This window comes from Patella vulgata, chromosome 3 (genome assembly GCF_932274485.2).
Source record: "Patella vulgata chromosome 3, xgPatVulg1.2, whole genome shotgun sequence".
NCBI lineage: Eukaryota > Metazoa > Mollusca > Gastropoda > Patellidae > Patella > Patella vulgata.
In genome coordinates, this window is record NC_065881.2 from 46609173 (window position 1) to 46631200 (window position 22028).

The following is a 22028-nucleotide window of genomic DNA, read 5'->3' on the forward strand; positions in this document are numbered from 1 at the left end:
GTGACCTCTAGAGAGTCCACAAGCTAAAAAAAAGTGTTTTTTCATACAAACAGGAGCCATAATCCAGTTACCGTCCGATATGCGAAAATATCATAAAGGACCACGATCTTTAGATTAAAAACATACATTTCAAATTTCATCAAAATCGGATAAAAATTGTAACTTCTAGAGTGTCCACAACCCTGTGTACAAGGAGCGGCCAATATGTCTGTCAGTTTCGGTCAGATCTTTACAAAATTCGAACTCAACCTCATTGATTTGTAACGGGGATACATGTAAACGGTTTTTAAAATTGAATACAAATTGTGACTTCGAGGGGGTCCACAAGCTAAACGTGCGATTTTACGAACAATCAGTGGCCATATTCTAGAAAGTTATATTCGGATATGCGCGATTATCAACAGGAACAAAGATCTTTGTGATAAAAACATAAATTTAAAGTTTCATCAAAATCGCATAAACATTGTGGCCCGTAGAAGGTCCACAACCTTGATATGCTATATTTCTTACATTATTTGCATACGAGGGGCGTCGATTTTATCCGACAGTTTTGGTCCGATTTACACGAAACGGTGTAACGGTGATCAATTTATACGTTTTTTAAAATATTGGACAAAACTTGTGACCTCTAGAGAGTCCACAAGCTAAAAACGCGATTTTGCGTACAATCAGGAGCCATGATCCAGGAAGTTATGGTCCGATATGCCAATATCGAAAGGAACCGAGAGCTTAGGGAGACAGACCTATATCCCAAGTTTCGTCAAAATTAAAATCGGATAAAAAATGTGACCTGTTGAGTTTCAACAAACAAATTGTGGACGAACGGACGTCCAGGGGCAATGGCATAATACATCCACATGAAAATGTGGGATTATAAAAAAAACAGCAAAAGAAAGGCAATTGAGGAAAAATAACCGCTTCCATGAAATTAAGTAACTAGGATCTATGTAGAATTTTTGTAGTCCCATTTGATCATTATTCAGTCGAAATTTCCTAACTGAAATTTCTCGTAAATCAACAGGCTTGCGATCAACATTTCTTTGTCTTAAGTTTTGGGTATATGTGGGTAAAAATATCATTTTAAGCCTTAAAACTAAATCTAAAAGTCTTAAAAGAAATTCTCTTCTTGTCGTCTGTTGTTTCGCACCAGTGTTGTAATAAATGACTTGAACTGAGATATTTTTAACCCCTAGAGGTTAGTGTTAGAGTTATTTTTAACAAGATAATAACTTTTATCAAGTTATTATTATTTAACATTTCTTTGTGTAATTAGAAATAATATTGCACAAAGCTCCTTGTCTTTATATTTTTTTTTTCATGTAAATTTGTTTCTTAAATCGGGAAACTGATTTTGAAAATATTTAGTGTTTGGGCAACACAGATACGACACTGAAGTTCCTGTTGTGTAAATATATCCATGTTTAACACAACCTCAACACCACAGACCTTAACTCGGATTGATTTCAAATATAGAGGGGGTCTGAGGTTGAGTTAGCACAGCGTTACACTAGTGCTACACTGATTTAACTGGTGTTAAACACTACACCACCTTAACCCAGGACTTGAATTGACCCAGTGAGTTGAGTCATGACTTTCATTCCATTGTGGGCAAAAACAATAGTCACATACAGCTCTGACAATTAGCCAAAAACGTCGACAGCATAAATTGCCGTCGGGACCAATTATTGACCCCACGGCAAATCGCCTATTGACGACGGCAATTTTTTAAAACCGTACTGTATGAAAATATAAGTTTATTGAAATTTAAAGAGTTTTATTAACGCTGATCGCCTGTTAACGTTGAATATTGTTCTGTTTGCTTTTTAATTTTATCGGCAGCGTTGATAAGAAAAAACCCCTGGTCATTTATGTGTGAAAATTTCCTGTAAACCTCTACATTTATGATTAAGCCTGTGCAACTATTGCAAGCTATATTATTTATTTTTATGCGCTGAAAGTAAAAACAGTAAACCAAGTCTATAGACTTTTCGTCTGTGAAAGTTTATGCTCTGGAAAACCCCGACCAACTGTCCTATACTTAAATGGACTGGTTACTCTAATAGTAAATTGATACTGCTAATAAAGCTTGTTAAGAACAACCATAATATGGTATCTGAAGATATTTTGTTCCTCACCTGTGAAGGGAGCATCCCCCATCAACATTTTATGGACATTTAATGCGATTTTATTGGCGATTTTTAGACCTGTAATTTTGGAATTTACCTTCCGGAAATACGTCAGAATGCACCAAATTGAATCTAATTTACCAAATTTTTCAGGGGGAGGGCCTCCAGACCCCCCGTTACAACGTTGCCCACCGCAATTAGTTAAAGTTGCAATTGCAAATTTTCAAGTTATATTTTTAAAATGTGAGAAATTGGCAAAAATATCTTTCTTAACTTCAAATTCCAACGTTGGAAAATGGCTGCCCCATTTTGTCAATAGCAAAACATGGGAGGTAATTGTGTTATTTCCTGTGTCATAGATTTTTAAGGGTGGGAAATAATGCCCATGATCGTATAATAGTGATGTGATAACCTATTGAGCAAAAGACAGAAATAATTATGTTTTGACTTCCTTAGAAAATTTGAAATTCTCGCTTTAAGCAATTATCCAACCTAGACCCCCCCCCCCCCCTGCAAAGAATCCTGGATCCGCGCCTGGAGAACACGCTAAACAAAAATAAGATGTTTGTACAATCAGGAGCCATAATCAAGTTACGGTCCGATATGCATGAATATCGAGAGGAATTGATAAGTTTTAAGTTTCACCAAGATCAGATAAAAACTGTAAACTTCTAGAGGGTCCACAATCTTGGTATTACATACTTTTAAACTATTTACAGTAGCAGCCATTTTGTCAAGCAGTTCCGGTCCGATTTTCACGAGATTTGAACTCAACTATCATTAGATGTAACGGTGATGAATTTAAATGTTTTTAAATCGGATAAAAATTGACCTCTAGAGGCACAACAAGCAAAAAACGCAATTTTTTGTACAATCGGGCCATGTAATCGAGGCAGTCACGGTCCAATATGCACGAATATCAAAAAGAACTGATATCTTTGGGTTATAAACACACAGTTTAGTTCACTTACATCAAAATCAAATAAAGATTGTGATTCTAGAGTGTCCACCACCTTTGCATTGCATACTTTTAGAGTTTAGACTATTTGCATGGAATGAGCGACCATTTTGTCCGGCAGTTTCGGTCAGATTTTTACGAAATTTGAACACTGAGGAGTAACGGTGATATATTAAAATGTTTTTTTAAAACTGAATTGTGACTTCAGCTAGACCATCCACAAGCTAAAGTTACATTCCAATATGCGTGATTATCGAGAGGAACCAAGACCTTTAAAATTGTGATATAAACATACATATAAAGTTTCATCAAAATTGTGACCTCCTAGAGGATCCACAACCTTGATATGACATACTTTTACACTATTTGCGTTCAAGGAGCGGCCATTTTGTCTGGCAGTTTCAGTTCGGTTTTCACGAAATTCGAACCCAGCCATAGTGGTGTAACTGTTATAGTCCGGTCGCCAAACCCAATATTTCGAGTGAACCTGGAAATTGTATACAAAGTTTATTTTCATGATTGATTTTAGTAGTCTAGGGTGTCCTCTTTCATAATCTGCCGGGTGAACCTAGGTCACCCTTGAGCGTTTTGAGAAATTCAAGATGGCGTCCAAGCGGCCGCCACATCAAATAATCCCCCATAACTCCCATAGTATTTAGTCTAGAATGATAATTTGGGTGTCTAACCGTATGTTTTTGGGGTCAAGGAATACACTGAAATCGTTCATTATGTTGTGGGGTGATTAGATGATAGTAAAATCAAACACACTAGAAAATATGGCCCTTGTTAGCGGAGGTTTGGGGGCGATTATTTCACCGAACAAATTATATCTAGAGACTAGAGACACACTATATATACTAGACAGTCTAGAATGATAATTTTGGTGTCCAACAGTATGTTTTTGGGGTCAAGAAATACACTGAAATCGTTCATTATGTTGTGGGGTGATTAGATGATAGTAAAATCAAACACACTAGAAAATATGGCCCTTGTAAGCGGGGGTTTGGGGCGATTATTTCACCGAACAAATTATATCTAAGAGACTAGAGACAAACTATATATACTAAACAGCAAAAAATAAATCAGTACGATTTCAAAATCAAAGAGGCACTTTAATCAAATCATTCTAGAAAACGACTTATTTATAAATGGATCAAAGCAATATTTTGTAAACAGTATGTAGACACATTAGTGATTAAACAGTCTATACATCAGTATCTGGTGTGTCCACCGCGAGTGTCAATAACAGCAGGGAAGCTTCTGTACATGGAGTGGATTAGACGATTGATGAACGCCATTGGCACCTGGAACCACACTCTCAGAAAAGCCTGGCGCAATCAATCGGTTGTGTTTGGTTTCGGCACAACGTTATTAAGTCTCCTCTGAATTTCACCCCAAAGATGTTCAATCAGGTTTAACTCCTGATTAAGGTCTGGCCAGTGCATAACGTTGACATCGTTCTGCTGTAGAAAGTCTCGAGTAACTCTGGCGGTGTGGGCACGGGCGTTGTCATGCTGGAAAACGTTGTTTCGATGCGTGCAAAATGTGGTATGACGTGGGGTCTGAGAGCACTGCTGCGATTCTGCCTCCTCTCCCTGGACCAAGATTTTGGAACACCACAGGACAGGACCCACTCCCTGCAAGTTCAGGCCGATTCCACCCTTAACCATTATGCTTGGACCTCCCCATGAGTCTCGTTCCATGACACATTGGTCAGAATAACGCTGGCCACGTCGACGCCATATTCTGGTCCTTCCATCTGCAGTTGATCCATAATACCGACTCTCACCATTCTGTGAACAGAACAATTCTCCATTGCCTGTGTGGCCAGTTCTGGTGTTGTTGGGCAAACTGTAGACGTTAACGTCGATGGCGAGGGCTGCGGATTGGTCCACGGTAAGGTCTACGGCAATGGATGTTCTCTCTGGTGAGACATCGGCGCACTGTATCGGTACTGATGGGTCTTCCGTGTGTTCCCACTGTCTGACGTGCTGTCTCAGATGCCTGTGTGAAGGGATTCTGCATGTGCTGTCACACAACATGGCGGTCTTGTCGCCTTGTGGTAATCCTTGGTCTGCCAGTTCATAGTGTTGGTGGCCCGAAAGCGTTGCTGAAGTCTGTAGATGGTCCGAACATTGACCTGAAAGTGATTGGCAACGACTTGGGCAGTGTGGCCAGCGCCGAGTCTTCCAAGCGCCCGGTTCCTCTGAGCTGTCGTGAGTCGTGGCATGCTGCTGACGTTGTAGTGTGAATGATTCAACCAGGTATGGGGGTGAATTTTATAGGGCTGGTACCGGTGAACATCGCGTGCAGCATGAGTTACATGAAAATCATGGAGAACACATTACCATCTCAGAAGTCAGGTTGCGTTTTTGAGAACATTTCCTGGGTTCAATCCTGTGTTTGGGAAGGAGCCTTAATTGCTCAGGTAGAGTTGGGGATGTGGTCACAAATATACAATAAAACCATTTGGCAAGTTTTATGCAATGCGTCTATTCAGAGTAACATACCAACCTGACGTTTCTTTTACTGCTTAGTATATTTCTGGACATAGGAGCTTGAGAGCGATACTATAACACAACATATATGCCTATCAGGGGCTCCAGAGCCACATGAAAAGGGAGGCACAAGCAGTTTGTTGAACATTTAAAAAAAAAATCCTACCCGCAAAACAGGAACATAATCTCCACAAAACTAGGTAATAGTCGGAACTTGATCCGAAACTGTATTGCTGGGAGAAGGACACTAAATTGAAAACCTTACAACCAGGCAAGTTGCTCCGGAGTCTGCCATGTGGCTCATCAAATGTGGATGCAAGAGTGACAGCTCATGTAGTATGTGTGCTTGTAACTGCACTAGGGATGGTTTAGAATACACAGTATTGTGTGCTTGTGCTGTCACAGGTTGAAGCCAGAGACACGACTAAAGGATTAAACTGGATATTACCTAGTTTTGTGGAGGTTATGTTCCTCTTTTGCAGGTAGAATTTGGTTTCTTAAATGTGGCACTGGAACCCCTGATAGGTATATATGTGGTGTTATCACTTCCAAGCTCCTATGTCCAGAAATATATAGTTTGTCTCTAGATATAGTTTGTTTGTGAAATAATCGGCCCCAATCGCCGCTAACGGGTTAAAGGGCCATATTGTCTGGCATGTTTGATTTACTATCATCTAATCACCCCAAAACATAATGAATGATTTCAGTGTATTCCTTGGTCCCAAAAACATACGGTTGTCATTCTAGACTAAATACTATGGGATTTATAGGGGATTACCGATATTTGAAATGGCGGTCGTCTTAGACGCCTTCTTGAATTTCTCAAAACGCTCATGGGTGACCAAGGTTCACCCAGTAGATTCTGAAAGAGGACACCCTAGGCTACTAAAATCAATCATAAAAACATTTCGTTTACAATTTCCAGGTTCAGCCATAGTTCTGCCGAACTATATATTTATTTTAAATCGAATAAAAATTGTGGCCTCTAGATAGAGACTACAAGCTAAAAACGCAATTTTTCTTTGAGAGATAAACCTATATTTCAAGTTTCGTCAAAGTCAGATAAAAATTGTGACCCGTACAGTGTCCGTCCACAAACAAAATGTGAACGGACGCATGGGGCAATGACAAACAAAATACGATCACATGAAAATGTGGGCGTATAAAAAGTGCTTAGAGAATGAGGAATATAGATTCTTTACAATTCATTGGCTGTAATTACTACTGTAGAAGCAGAAGTTGGACCAGCAGCTACTACTACTGTCTCTCAATTCTACAAAATATGACTTTTGTCAAGATTATACATGTGAACATGGCTAAATCAGCGATTAGTACCTTCCAGGAAAAGCATTTTGTTGGGTATCAAATTCTGTTTGTAGACAATTACATGCATATACTTGGTTTTCACACTATTTTTCCCCCGTTATCCACTTTGTTCTGAACTCTTTGATTTTATCGGGAAGTTTGTGGAAATTCAAATTATAGATTAAAGCTATTTCGATTTTTTTATTAATTTAAAAATTGCCATTTGTTTCAAACTAGTAATCCAATTTTTAAAAGTGTAATATTTTTGTATATTTATAGTTCCAGATTCGGATTTGCGGTGGCTTTAGTGCAGAGTAAGGTGCTGGCTAATTAACGTACACGTCCAGGGGTTTGATTCTGATGAGGGTTGAGAAAGTTTCCTGGGATTTTCTAGAGTGGTTTTCTCTTGTTAGTGGGGGGGTTGGATGGTCGAATGGTTACCATGTGCGCTTTGTATCATAAGGTCTGTCAATACTGAGTCTAATTAGCGTGGGTTCGATTGTACAGGAGTAGGCCTAGGCTATTTGGGGTCGCCTGTCCAACAATGTGGGTTTTCTCCGGGTCCTTCGGTTTTCTCCCACTGCTTAAGACCCCTACGCGCAAGCGAATTATTGAAATAAACTTGAACCATATGTTAGTCGCAAAATGACCTGGCGTTTGGGTCGAGTGAATGTTAAACCCCATTTTTAGTGATGCAGGATATGGGACCAAAAAAAAAAGATGTCCAGCATTAAAACAACCCTTTTTCACTTGAGATCTATGGTCTATTCATTTGATTTGTTTTTTGTTTTTTTTTGTTTAATTTGTTAATTTTGGATTGCCTAAACATTTGCAGCGTAGATAATTTTTGCTGTTTGCATTGTAAAGAAATAAGGATTTTAGATTTGGTCAAAATAAACTCTAGCGAAATGTAGGCCCAACTGTATGTTCAAAATATAATAAGAATTTGCTACACACCCTTGTCTGTAGTTAAAGGGTTAAGATACGACCGGAAATGATCTTTGACCTTTTGCCACATTTCTATGATGGCTGCCTTCTGCAAGTGATGACGATCGTGTTCACAACACCAGTTCATGAGGCCGAATTTGTTTACAGGAATAGATTAACACGAGCGTGTGTTTTGATTAAAGTATTCAGATTCGATTTAACAAGGTAAGAATTTTCTATAATATCTATGTGGTGAAGTTTTGAGAAAGAAACTTGAGCGATAGGGTATGGGTGGTTTGACTGTTCAATCAATTTTGTATTGTTTTTTCACGAGATGATATGTGGGTAGCCAGTGTGCAGATAGATTATCTTGTCTGGTGCTTGTAGATATCTAAATTACGATAATGCAATTGTAAATTGACAGAGTGTTGTTTACATGTCATTATTACAATATACAGGAGGGTGTTGTGTTTAGTAACACTCTGTGTGTAGGTACGTGTCTGTCTCCAACTAGCTACGAGAACGTAGCTAAACACGTTGAGATATACTGATGTGTTTGTTTTTAGCTACGATTGGATGCCTTTAGTTCCAAGTGGCAAATTCAATTTCTTTATTACAGAGGCCAATGTAGTGGCACAACTGTCGTCTAACTCCAAATATTCGCGTTTAAATTAATGAAGCGTTGTTTTTGTCTGACATTTCACCCCCATCAAAATCCATTCATAGTTACTGTGCTTTCGATTGTCCTTTTGATTGGCTGTTATAAAAGCCTTATATTTAGCCCCGCCTTCATGATGACAGCGTATCGTTTAAAAAGATGGCGGTCTTAGTAACGGCTTAACGCCTCGATTTTAAAAACGACGATTTGTACCCCTTTCAGGTAGGATTATATGCTTAATTGTAGTTGGGTGTTGTAGAAATATTATAAATAACAATAATCAATCGTTGTTTTGATTAAAACTATTGTCAATTTTGTTTAAAAATCCGGGTGTGAATCGCTCCCGCAGCTGCAACGTTATAGGTAATGGGCTCATGTCTTATCTCGAAAACGGAGGGTTGAGAGATTAAGGTTTGTTATCTAGTCTCCAACCAGTACGAATCAATGTCGACTGAGGGGAGCTTTTTCTCCCTCTCCTTAAAATTGAAAATCGCTCTCCTTTACAAAAACAGTGGGGGTTTGTTATCATTTATGAATCCAGGAATGACCCTCTAACATGCAGTTATTGATCTTCAGAACCATTTCCCATACACACAACTAATCACTCTCCTTGATATTAGATTACTCTGCTCAGTTTCTAAATCACTCTTCTTATTGAAACTGGAAGAGCTTCTTTTAGGGGAGCAATTTTTTCAATTTGTTGATTAAGGGGAGCTTTTTTTGGCTCTCCTCTAAAATACAAACAACAACAACTGCAGTGTAAAATAGACCAGCTCTTGACCATTCAGTAAAAGAATGAATAAAGATGATAAACAAAGTATGGTACCTGAAAGTAGACTTCGATAATTGTATTTTGGGGTCATGACACTACAGTGAATGTATTAAGACCAGAACTGGGATTGTGATGTATTTTTGTGTAACCAACTAGACACTCAAATTGAATAAATATTGTGTTTGTAAATTCATTTAACATTTGTGTTATGATATAATTACCAGTAAAAACACTTCTTGTTATCATGTGATATTGATTTGGTATCCTAATTTCTTGTTGAAAAGAAAGACTGTTGATTTTACCAATTTTTGTTACTCAAACGGTTCCTTTCACAGGTGTAGCTATTCTGTTATTTCTGTAACTTAAATGGGTGATTCTGATTTTCTGATATAGGAACGGCTTGTTGCTATTACATAATGTTGAAAAATAAAGGTAGATGTGGGTGCATTTATATAGGAGTGAATTAAGATGGCCAGTTACCAGTAAATTTACTCAGAAATGAACCTCAAAAATGAGTTATTGAGGAAACTAAAGAGAGTTGACATGGGATATACATGTACATGTATATTGTTGAGGAAAGTCAGACCTAAAAACATGATTGATAACGATTTAAACATACTATGCAAGAGCTAAATCTGCCATTTGCAGGTCTTTCTTTAGGCCTGAAATGTTATCTAAATTATTAATTAGACATTAATTAAAGATACATTATGGGAGATTTTAATAGAGAGTTGTCCATTCTTGCTACAACAGTTCAAAAACAGATGATGAAATTAGAATATATTGAAAATTTCAGTCAAATTACTTTATTCTGAACATAGTTATCACCACTGTAATTTTTGACTAGAAATAGGAGTCAACTTTCTCTTCACCGTCTCCGAGAATGGCCGATCGTTTGATTGACAGGCGTTAACTCCATCTACATAATCTAGATTTTCAAGTAACGTTTTCAATGGCTGTGGTACCGTTAGCCTATTCGGTTTGAGACGGGGTTGCAATTCGTATCACATTTATTTTTACTACAAATTAAAAATAAGACTTTTAATATATAGATAAGAAGCGAAAGTTTGAAAGGAATGAACCAAATCAGTGAGGCATAATAATTATAGCCGACTTCTTGTTAGCCTGCGTGTACTTTTGTACCGTAGTAACTTGGGTAGGCCTACGTAACTTCTGAAGCAGACAAATAGGAAACAGTGATCCAGTGGGGCTGCAATTCAACTGGGGTGATGTTAGCTGCGATGTTTATCAATTTCCATAATTTTTCTGTAAACTTAAGTGACAAAAGAGCGTAGAATACCGACATCCAAACTCTTATTTTAACATCATTTAGCCATCGATCTAAAATTTCCGGGAGTATGTCGTCAATGTAACGGTTAATCTCCGCTTACAACTCCATTTAAAAATTTAATCAATCAATGAAATCCTGTTTAAATCCAAGCCGAATCCAAGCCATCCTGGGGTCTACAGTGACTACAGAGTTGATTTTATGCTTGTTATGTAAATAAAGATCTAATTTATAATTTCTATGACATCTGAAGCCTAAATAAAGACTTGCAATAATCAGATTTAGCTCTTGCATAATGTATGTTTAACTTATCAAGACCATACTCAACTCTTGAGGGGATCACATGGCTAAGTGGGTGAGACACTGGCTCGCTAGCCTGGAGGTCGGGTGTTCGATCCCTGCATTGGCCGAGAAAGTTCATCCAGATTTTCCGGCATGGTTCCCCCTTGTCAGTGATGCAGGATGGAGGGCCTGACAAGGACAGCTGTCTAGTCCTTCGGATGACACGAAAAACCGAGGTCCCGTGTATACATTGGAATGCACGTAAAAGATCCCTTGGCAGTTGGAATTCGATATAAGAGTAGGCGATAGTGCCGCTGCCTGGGCAAAATTTCCCTCATAGCACACTGTATGGCGTATGCCCATCTTCATTAGCCCAGCATAGGAGCAGAACAGTAGGACGTTAAACCGAATGAACCCCATTTCATTTCATTTCATCAACTCTTGATGGCATCGCTAGCCTGCTATATTTACTAGATTAAAACCTGGTCAGCTGCTTCTGATTAAATAAAAAAAATGGATAATCAAGCCTGTTTTTTATCGTATCGACTTTAGTAATGATCGAGGCTAAGCCCAAAATTCAATCGCTAAATACCTGGTTCAGGATAGATCAATTTGACTGAAATTTTCAGCAAATTCTCTTTACATTATCTCCCATAATGTATCTTTAATATATACTATTCAAAAAAAGTAGGGGATATTTGATTTTTAAGTGTTATTAAAGTCACCTAATGAAACTGACGAAGAAACAAATGACAAAATGAAATGAAGTTCACATTCATCGATTTATTCCAAATGATCGTTAGACTAAGTAAGGCACAGACTGACCATTATAAGGGTAAAATGATACCCGGGGTCAAACAGCAAAGTTACCACAGCATCACAACCAAGTCAGTAACGGGTAAATCCTCCTCTGTTTGCCAAACAAGCATTGATCCGACGTGGCATACTCCTAATGAGATGTCTAAGGTCATTTTGGTCCAGATTGTCCCATTCCTGTTGCAACGCAGCAGCAAGTTCTTGGACATTGGCAGGATGTTGTTGACGTAACCTCTGTCCAAGCATGTCCCAGACATGCTCGATGGGGGAGAGGTCAGGACTCAGTGCTGGCCAAGGTAATGTGGTGATGTTCTGTTGTTGGAGGTAACCTGTAACGATCCTGGCCCTGTGACATCTTGCGTTGTCATCCTGGAAGATGAAACGGCGGCCATGACGTCGTGCGAACGGCACAACATGGACTGCCAAGATGTTGTCCCGGTAGTACTGGCCTGTAACACGCCCTGCAACAACATGTAAAGCCGTTCTTCCAGCAACAGTGATGCCTCCCCACACCATAACAGAACCACCCCCAAATTGATCATGTCTGATGACGTTAACGTCTTGGAAGCGCTCGTTTCGACGACGCCACACCCTCCTACGTCTGTCCAAAAAATCAACAGTGAACCTTGACTCATCTGAAAACATCACATTGCTCCAGCGTCGATTATCCCAGTGTTGACGATCCCTACACCAACGACGTCTTGCCTGAATGTGATGATCTCTCAAACAAGGGATCACGCGAGGACGTCGAGCGCGAAGGTGACCCCTATGCAGTCGATTCCGAATTGTCTGGCCACTCACTCTCACACCAGTGTCTGTTTGAAGACGAGCGCTGATCTGATTTGCTGTGATGACACGATTTCTCAAGGCCAAGGTACGGATAAATCGATCCTGGACTTGAGTTGTCGCCCTTGGTCGACCTGAGCGTGGTCTGTCCTGTACAGATTGTGTATCACGGTATCTGGACCATAGCCTGCTTATGACAGACTGAGAAACATTCATCGTCTGCGCCACAACCGCCTGTGTTGTGCCGATCTGTAGCATGCCAAGGGCACGTAACCTTTCATTTTGGGTAAGCCAACGCATATCAAAATTTGTTTTCTGGTCACTAAAACAATTAAACTGATGTTTCCACCCTGGAATTCAATGCCACAATGACTGTAACATTCAAAGTCAGAGTCGTGCAAATCTTGGGTTGGACCCCCATGATGATCCCAAGCATCACCTGCATTCCATGCGGTAGCTATTGGTGCGTTTGGGCGTCACATGTAACTGGAAATGTTTCTTCTGTTAGGTTCTATAGTGACTTTTTTCGTAGTCATTTGCATATTTTAGTATTATGCCCCTAAAATCAAATATCCCCTACTTTTTTTGAATAGTATATAACTAATAAGTAGTTTTTAAGTTTGAATATTTGACCAAAGTGAGGCACTTAAAGGATAAATTAAAATTTGATTTAACTTTATTAAACTTATTATTATTAAAAAACATTACTTGGCCTAGTGGGTATGCTGCCACTGCATATTTATCATCAATGGAGACAGAAAAATCTGGTGATATTCATTTTGCTTTTATGATTTATATGGGTAAACTAATTCTATAAATCATAGGAAGAGAATTCTATTTTCTGTCTGAAAGAATCCATAAGAAATAAGGTGGAAATGAATTGTGTTTGTAAAGTCTGAGGGAAGCCACTGAATTGTACACATTCTCAATACTGGACAAACTTCATTAAAATGAGAGTGTGTGAGAAATATCATTTTACCCATGTAATTATTACATTTCAGCAAGATTAAAATTTTATTTGTAAAGCGTAGTCAGGATTGAAAACATCTAATCATCTGTACAAATGCTGGACATTAATCAAGCAGTACATCACAAATGAAACTGTTTGGTTGATCAAATTGGGTATTTTAGCATACATAAAAATTGTTTATCTCACTACGCTTGGCACACCATTTACTTCACATCAAGTATAAGTTAATCTGATAATCTGACATTTTTCTGCAAAGTCCTCACTCATTGTAACATTTCTTATAAATTATAATAATATTAGATTCTGGGTCTGGGCTGTAAAGGATCAAACATATGTTTTGAGGGCTGGATTGATTTGTCTTTAAAACAGTTATCCTGTCTATAATTGGATGTTCAAAATGTAATTAGATAGTAATGCATAAGCTAACAATGTTTTTTACCTTACTGGGCACTTTTTATTTTACATATTAAAATTCAAAAGAGATCCAGATAGCTGCACACAACATTACTTTACATTCATAATAGAATAATAGCTATAATAAAGGACGAAACAAACCTTTTGTCAGAAAGTCTTAAGTAAGCGTACTGCATAAAGCACCAAATATATAGCCCCAAAATTTACCATTTGAATAATATTAATAACTTTGCTCCTGTTTGTTCACTACACTTTGTTTATTAATTTTTGCTATTTTTAGTTTCTATCCGGATTGTTGCCCTTGTTGTCGATTTTTTGGCATTTTGGCTCTTGGCGTCGTTGGGGGAGGCCGTTTGGGAGACTGTCGCCGTCAGGACTGGTCTTGTTATTGTGTCTTTCTTGTCGATCATTGTTTTGTTTTACATTATGAGTAAAGTCTCTTGATTGGATAGTTTTATTTGTTGTTATGGAGCTTGTCTGTGTGGTTTGTGTCTTGTCCACAGATTTGTCTTTTTCTGTTTTGTTTGCATGTCGTGTGGTCCTCCTGCACTTAGACTACCATAACATTGGTTATGAATTTCAACTGGATTACTGTATTACTGAACTGATCCCAGATTTATTTTTTTAGTATTATTTTTTTTTATTATTAATTTTGATCAATAGAATATCACAAATATTTTTAGACTAACAAGCAGATGTACCCATATTTGGATGAAATTTAATAACCCGAAATGTTTTTGTATCAAGATCAGTATACATTTTGTGCCTTTTCCAATAAAAATGTTTACTCTGATTACCTCCAGTGTTGGCTCTATTAGGAAAGTGGACAGCACATATTTTGTTATACAATATACATGTATTAATAGATTTTATCTAAATGATATTGAAATATGAACCCAGATAATTTGGAAAATGAATTTGTAGTCCTAGCTTTTACCAAAATCATGTTATTAACGGTTTTATATTGCTTACAAAATAGCCTTATGAATATGGATAACATGTTTTCGGCTTTGATGCAAAAACAAAAACAAACATATATAGTACTAGAAATGAAAAATGGAATCAGAAAATACCATTTAGTCAATGAAATCTGAAATCTTGGTGCGTGCTACTAGGTAATTGGGGTTGACTGTATTATGTGAGAATAGGAAGTAGAGATTGAACACACTAGAATATTGAACAGAGTTGGCGTGCAATAATAGGAAGTAGAAAGTCAGGCTTTACATTACTTTTGGATAATAGCTTAGACTGATAAAGCATTGGATATATCGCCCTGGTAAGCCATCTGCTAAAATTACATTTTACTGTTTGAATCAGTATGTTAGTAACCTTTCACTGTGTGTTTATAGTTTTAAATACTTACTTTACTTCTTAAAATGTTTTATGTGATAAAATGATTAATTTCTTGTCATTAAATATTTTTACGACCTAGAAATTTTGAGTTATTTCTTGAGAATCATTTAATTTGCTGACATTGCTATGTAATATCTTATGGTGCTCACCTTTCAACTTTTAAAGAGTTAAGACCAGATTTTGTCAATAATTTATTATTCAATGCAAGATTACTGAAGATCTAATTTAGATTAAATGATATTAATTGGATTGGAGTGATGTCTGATTATTACTGAATGAAGTGAGCTAGATTGACACTCTGATAATACTACTTTCATTCTATTATAATGTCATCAGTTTAATCAAATTTTGTGGTCCACTTGAGATAATTATGAGACTAAATGGTGTTAATTCTAATAGGGGCTAGAAAAAATAACTCAATGATTATTATTAATCTAGTGATTTCACTTCAAAACGTTGCCAACCATTCAATTTTCAGGCAATGTGACAATATTTTGCATAATTATCTTTAATTTTATATATTGTTATTAGGTTTTACACATAAAAAGTATAAATTAAACTGATTTATTGTGTTTTATGGTTAAATTCTTGGAAATACTAATTTAATGGCATGGCATGTATTTAACTGACAAGTAAGTTCTCCAGCAGGTCAATTTCACTTCCAGGCAGTTAAAGATACATTATGGGAGATTAGATAAAGCGCTGGCAGTTCTCACTATAATAGTTAAAAACTAGATAATGTAAAGGCAATTTGCTGAAAATTTCAGTCAAATTGATCCCCTCTGAACCAAGAATTTAGCGATTGAATTTTCGACCTAGGCTTGACTATACTTACTAAAGTCGGTACGATAAAAAAAAAAACATGTTCTCGATTATCCATTTCATGATTAAATCATGAATGAAAGTTGAGCAGCAAATCGGACCCTAATCCAGTAAATATCTCAGGCTAGTGATGACATCAAGAGTTTTGATAAGTTAATTAATGTCTAATTAATAATTTAGATAACATTTCAGGCCTAAAGAAAGATCTGCAATAGGCAGATTTAGCTCTTACATAATGTATGTTTAAGATAGGCAAATATAACAGAAACAAAATACCTGATTTGATTGTTGTTATAATGTTGAAATTAGACAATGTGTTGATTGATAAATGTAAAATTATTTGATTAACATTATCAGACACAATTATCACACAAGGTGTCTGTGACTGGTGGATTATTTAGAGTTTGTGCCACTGTCATTTGATCTCTATACTATAAATACTTTAGCTCTAAATCCAGAGTTTTTGAAATCAAGGTACTGTTCATCTGACTAACAACATCTCAACATACTCCATAACTCTAGTCTTTATTTCATCCATTATATTGATAATGCTTTATATTTTAATAGTTCTATTTTATTCAAATCTTTATTCATTATAAAATGGCTATATATTCAAGTAACATAAGGTACACTGCATGCATATATTGATTCCGTTGAATGTACATTTATTTTAATATCTGAAATATTGACTTTATTTCATTGAAATCTGTTATTATTTTGATGGTGTCAACATTCAGTAATGACTAATACACATCAATACCGGTATATATTCCTAAATAATTTGATTATTTGGATTCAGTCTATTCTGTTATTGTTAAATAGATATCCTGTAATGGTATACCAGTAGTAATATAATATGATATTTTTCGCCTTGTGAATAGCATTGACACAATGTTTTAATCAATGATTCTTTTCATTTACTGTGAAAAAAAATTTATTTTATGCCCACATTTTCATGTGGACGTATATTGTCGTCACCCCTGTCCATCCATCCGTTTGTCCACAATTGTTTGTGAACACTCTACAGGTCACAATTTTTATCCGATTTAAATGAAACTTGAAATATAGGTTTATCACCCTAAGATCTCGGTTCCTTTCGATATTGGCATGTATCAGACTGTAACTTCATGGATTATGGCCCCTGATTAATCACGTTTTTAGTTTGTGAACACTGTAGAGGTCACAATTTTTATCCAATTTGGTTTAAACATGAAATGTGTGTTTATAACCCACAGATCTTGGTTTCTTTTGATATTCGCGCTTATCGGACCATAACTTCCTGAATTATGGCCCCTGATAGTACGAAAAATCGCGTTTTGGCGTGTGGACCCCATAGAGGTCACAATGTTTATCCGATTTAAAAAAACAATTAAATATATCACCGTTACACCCTAAGGATGGTTGAGTTCGAATTTCGTAAACATCGTACCGAAACTGATGGACAAAATGGACGCCCCTCTTTCGCAATATTGTGTATCAGGGTTGTGGACCCTCTAGAGGTCAAAATTTTCCTCTGATTTTGATGAAACTTTGCATATGACAGAACAGGCATAATTTGATAAAATTGTTATTGCTCAATAGATCTTTATGAACAGTAACCCACTCACTTCATTTGTGTAATATTTGATAACCAAATGTTACTTGACATGCCTTTTGTTCATTTCTAAATTCTTTTAAAGTTCATCCAGATTTTCCGGCGTGGTTTCCCCTTGTCAGTGATACAGAACAGAGGGCCTGACAAGGACAGCTGTCTAGTCGTTCGGATGGGACGAAAAAGCGAGGTCCTGTGTACACATTGGTGTGCATGTAAAAGATCCCTTGGCAGTTGGAATTCGATATAAGAGTAGGCCGTAGCGCCGCTGCCCCGGGCAAAATTCCCCTCATAGCACACTGTATGACGTATGCCCGTCTTAATTAACCCAGGTTAGGAGCAGAACAGTAGGACGTTAAACCCCATTTCATTTCATTTTAAAGTAAAAAATTTTCACTGCTGAAGTATTCTGTTATTTCCATATATCACAAAATATTGAATTATTGCAGTCAAAATATTTTCAATATTGTCTACTTCATTCTAGTTCAAATCCCTTTAGAGGTGGAGAAAACCTTTCAGTATATTTCAAGCTTGGTTTCCACTTGTTAGGGGTACCATCTGAAAGAGTAATGTGTCTTGGCTAACAACCTACTTTCAAATACTTGAACATGATTCCTATTTCCAAGTTTTATTCCACTATGAAAATATTGATGATAATTTAAGATGACTACACAACAGACATAATGACCTATCAGTCTGTTGACCTATGGTTTAGGATGTAATTTGATAAATTCAAATAATCTCTGATGTGAAATCATATCCTCAGTGGGATTTCGGAGTAAAAATTACATGTCAAAATTAGGCAGAAGAGAAGAAGCAAGAGGAGTTTGGGGAAAAAAATCAATGGTTTTATGACTTCTTATCGCTTGACTAAATGTTTCTATAAGAAAATCTGAAACAAGTCTTCAAACTTTTCTAGAATTGGCTTGAACACTTTATATATGAAATATTCATGGCAATACTGAGAAAAAGGTATTTTATCCTTTGAATCATTGAACACTTTGTTATTGTGTGTTATTATAGTGGAATATAAAGACCAGGATCGATTATTTGCTTCACTGTACCAATACATAACTTAAATTTTAAATGAATGGTAAAAAAAACCCACCAATATGAAAATAACATTAGTTATTTTTATACGCCCACATTTTCATGTGGACGTATTATGCCGTCGCCCCTGTCCGTCCGGACGTCCATCCGTCCACAATTGTTTGTGGACTCGCTACAGGTCACAATTCTTATCCGAAATATAGGTTTATCCCCAAAAGATCTCGGCTGCTTTCGATATTGGCATGTATCGGATCGAAACTTCATGGATTATGGCCCCTGTTTGTACGAAAAATCACGTTTTTAGCTTGTGGACCCTTTAGAGGTCACAATTTTTATCCAATTTTGTTGAAACTTGAAATGTAAGTTTATAACCCAAAGATCTCAGTTCCTTTCGATATTTGCGCATATCGGACAGTAACTTCCTGAATTATGGCCCCTGATTGTACGAAAAATCACGTTTTTAGCTTGTGGACCCTATAAAAGTCATAATTTTTATCCGATTTAAAAAAACGTTCTATTATATCAGCGTTACACCCTAAGTATGACTGAGTTCGAATTTCGTGAAAATCAGCCCAAAATTGACAGACAAAATGGCCGCCGTTCGTTCCCAAATAGCGTAAGAATATGGTATATCAAGGTTGTGGATCCTATAGGGGTCACAATTTTTATCCGATTTTCTTGAAACTTGAAATGTAAGTTTATAACCCAAAGATCTCGGTTCCTTTCGATATTCGTGCATATCGGAGCGTAACTTCCTGAATTATGGCCCCTGATTGTACGAAATCACAATTTTAGCTTGTGGACCCTATAGAAGTCATAATTTTTATCCGATTTAAAAAACCGTTCTATTATATCAGCGTTACACCCTAAGTATGACTGAGTTCGAATTTCGTGAAAATCAGCCCAAAATTGACAGACAAAATGGCCGCCGTTCGTTCCCAAATAGCGTAAGAATATGGTATATCAAGGTTGTGGACCCCATAGGGGTCACAATTTTTATCCGATTTTCTTGAGACTTGAAATGTAAGTTTATAACCCAAAGATCTCGGTTCCTTTCGATATTCGTGCATATCGGACCGTAACTTCCTGAATTATGACCCCTGATTGTACGAAAAATCACGTTTTTAGCTTGTGGACCCTATAGAAGTCATAATTTTTACCCGATTTAAAAAAACGTATTATTATATCATCGTTACACCCTAGGGACGACTGAATTCGAATTTCGTGAAAATCGGCCCAAAATTGACAGACAAAATGGCCGTCGTTCGTTCTCAAATAGCGTAAGAAAATGGTATATCAAGGTTGTGGACCCTATAGAGGTCACAATTTTTATCCGATTTTGTTGAAACTTGAAATGTAAGTCTATAACCCAAAGATCTCGGTTCCTTTCTATATTCGCGCATATCGGACCGTAATTTCCTGAATTATGGCCCCTGATTGTACGAAAAATCGCGTTTTTAGCTTGTGGACCCTATAGAGGTCATAATTTTTATCCGATTTAAAAAACCGTATTATTATATCACCGTTACACCCTAGGGACGACTGAGGTTGAATTTCGTGACAATCAACCCAAAATTGACAGACAAAATGGCCGCCGTTCGTTCTGGAATAGCATAAGAATATGTTATATCAAGGTTGTGGACCCTATAGAGGTCACAATTTTTATCCGATTTTGTTGAAACTTGAAATGTAAGTTTATAACCCAAAGATCTCGGTTCCTTTCGATATTCGCACATATTGGACCGTAACTTCCTGAATTATGGCCCCTGATTGTACGAAAAATTGCGTTTTTAGCTTGTGGATCCTATAGAGGTCATAATTTTTATCCGATTAAAAAAACGTATTATTATATCACCGTTACACCCTGAGGACGACTGAGTTTGAATTTCGTGAAAATCGGCCCAAAATTGACAGACAAAATGGCTGCCGTTCGTTCAGTTCCTTTCGATATATGCGCATATCGAATTGTAATTTCCTGAATTATGGCCCTTGATAGTAGGAAAAATCACTTTCTTGTAAGCTTGTTCTCTATCCATCTCTCGAAAATGTGGGCGTATCCCGCCTGGCAGCCGCTGGTTTTCATTTTGCTCATCACGGAACTGCTAATTATGTTTGAATACAGCCATATGTGCAGGGTTGGTTTGAAATATCTCTACCTCTCAGTGTCCTCCGAGTCTGACAAACTTTGGGATTACCAATATGCTGTATTTGTTACCTGAAGAAATTGTTTTTGCAACATTGGAATGTTTCAGTGCCCATGGTTAAAACTATATTCAGAAACCTTAGTTTTTGCTTTTTTGAATAGAGACATTTTAGAGTTAATCTGTTAAATATTTTAACCACAGGTTGCTCTCTTTTCTCATTTGACAATAGGTTTAAAATTAATATTTCATAATTCACTGCCATCTTTCTTTACTTGTGACATGATGCTTAAACGATACCTAAGATCTTGAGCAGGAAATACGACTTCACACTTGTAATGAATGCTGTTTCCCTCTGGTGAATATGTGTCTATAGGGAATACTAGAGTTGACTAAAAGTAAAACAGCATTCAAGTTAAGGATAGACCAGGATTATAAGTCTAGTCTCCTGGCTATGACCTTGAGAGCAGTTTTAGGGTATTCTCCACCAACTGATTTATGTATTACAAATTGAATGAATTAGTTTGTGGTTTGTGGTAGTGTAAAATCATCATGGCTGACTTATTTTATTGATGGTTGTATCAGGCATTTAATTAAACAGCTCATCAAGTGTTGACATAAAGGAAGTTAAAGTTACAAATCACATTGATTAATGTACAATATCATGTTCATTGTCAAGGGAGCAAGATTCTGATCAATTTACACTGTTTTCTGTCTGGTTGATTGGAGCTTCAAACTGTTGACCTCACTATGTTGTTAGCCATTTATTACCATTACAAAATGTAAGAGAGTTTACTGGGAGATTAAAGAGCACAAATATTTTCTATTAAATTTTTTAGGATAAAACAAATACTCAACTGTAATTGTCATTCTTAGGGTCCAGATCATTAGATAGGTCATAATTTATTATAGAAAGGAGTCAGGAGAACTTCCTTCTACACCCATTGTTTAATTTTGATCAGTGCATTTCTGGTTGAGGTTAAAGCTTTAAATCCCGAAAGTCTAAAGCACTGATTTTAAGGCAGCAAAATAGTTGCTGGATGTACACGGTATTGTTTTGGAACCACATTCATAACTACTCATTACCCATTTGAGAATGGAGTTGGGTTTTTAAATGCCGAAAATATCAGGAAACTATTTCATGTTCTGCTCCTGTCAGTTCACCTGCCTGAGGTACTCAAGGCTACACGGTGATAACAATGATATTAAAGCTAACTGAATAAAAACGTACATCATAAGAAGTAGATGTACACAAAAAACAGAAAATTTAT

General features: G+C 36.9%; 1 protein-coding gene across 2 annotated transcripts in view; it reads left to right on the forward strand.

The window, feature by feature from the left end:
* Positions 1 to 7908: 7908 nt before the first annotated feature.
* The window catches only part of LOC126816355 (alpha-1,3-mannosyl-glycoprotein 2-beta-N-acetylglucosaminyltransferase), a 49084-nt gene continuing 34964 nt past the window's right edge, over positions 7909 to 22028 (forward strand). The window contains exon 1 of one of the 2 annotated variants that reach the window (XM_050542797.2): positions 7909 to 8039. The gene's annotated coding sequence lies outside the window, so the exon portion shown is untranslated. Of the gene's footprint in view, positions 8040 to 15042; positions 15077 to 22028 lie in introns of those variants that run through there. The other variant, XM_050542798.2, reaches the window with a different exon arrangement.